Below are 1,051 nucleotides of genomic sequence, written 5' to 3'. Positions count from 1 at the left end.
AGATTTTTATTAAAATACTCTGAAATTCCTCACCTTGGCCAGCAGCCTTGGACGTGGTAACTCATCAACTGCTTCTGAAAGTCGAGAGAGATGACGTTCAGTGCATTTATACTTCCTTCAATGAATCAGAAACTGCTTCGTTGAACTCCAACAATGTTGTGAACCATCACTTCCCTTTCATAAATCCGTGTTGACTGCTTTTGATAACATTAAATTTATCACATTTTCTCCATCCCGTCCATAAAAATAACGGATGAGCCAGGCAGGAGTCGAACCTGCAATCTTCTGATCCGTAGTCAGACGCGTTATCCATTGCGCCACTGGCCCACATAGTGACTAAGTTTACCAGGAGGAGAGAAAAGTTTTTTTAAGTGGTCAAGATGTGAAACTTGTCTGAGATGGAAGCAATCTTCAAAGAATGGGAACAGATTTAGATATTTTGTCCATTCCGGTGTCTTGCTGAGTTCACGGCTGCTAATGTGAAGTTCGCTATGAGGCGACTCTTGTCCTGAAATTGCCTTCCCCTCATCATATGTGTGTAAATTGGTTTGAGCATTTCCACCTTCTGTGACATCACAATCTCACTCGAGATTATGAAGACATCGATAAGTTCTTATTTGAAGGCTGGCAGGGTTGGCTGGACCGAGAGGTAGTAAGGGATGCATGCACACTTAAGGGATGCATGGTGGTCTTGCCTGGGTTTGATCCTCAGCCCAGACATGAAAAATTATTTTTCAGTGTCTGGTTCAGGCTGGCATGATAGCCTTGAAGTATGGACACTCACCTCTGAGCCGTCTAGTCTGGGTTTGAATACTGACCCAGCTACAGAGTCATCCTGGTGTTTCGAATGGCAGGGTGATTCATCAAGGTCTTTGCCATCCCTCTGATGGACGTTGAACTGGGCGTTGTGTCTACTGGTACTTAGTGGACGTTAAAGATCCCATGGTGTTCTCAGCGAAAAGTAAACGAGCTATATCCCGGCACCATGGCTAAAGTGCAAATTCCTACCCCAACCTCAGTCGAACGTGAATCCTGGGCAGTTGGTTCGTGA

The 1,051-nt window shown here is 44.8% G+C and overlaps 1 non-coding gene across 1 annotated transcript; it reads right to left on the bottom strand.

Annotated features, from left to right (window-relative positions):
* Positions 1-254: 254 nt before the first annotated feature.
* On the bottom strand, positions 255-327 carry TRNAR-ACG (transfer RNA arginine (anticodon ACG)). Its single transcript has one exon. It is a non-coding gene; the product is annotated as a tRNA-Arg (tRNA).
* Positions 328-1,051: the final 724 nt, after the last annotated feature.

Source organism: Eptatretus burgeri, chromosome 4, assembly GCF_056783735.1.
Source record: "Eptatretus burgeri isolate ZD-2024b chromosome 4, Ebu_testis_v1, whole genome shotgun sequence".
In the NCBI taxonomy this organism is placed as follows: Eukaryota; Metazoa; Chordata; class Myxini; order Myxiniformes; family Myxinidae; genus Eptatretus; species Eptatretus burgeri.
This window is presented reverse-complemented; position numbering and strand designations above follow the sequence as displayed.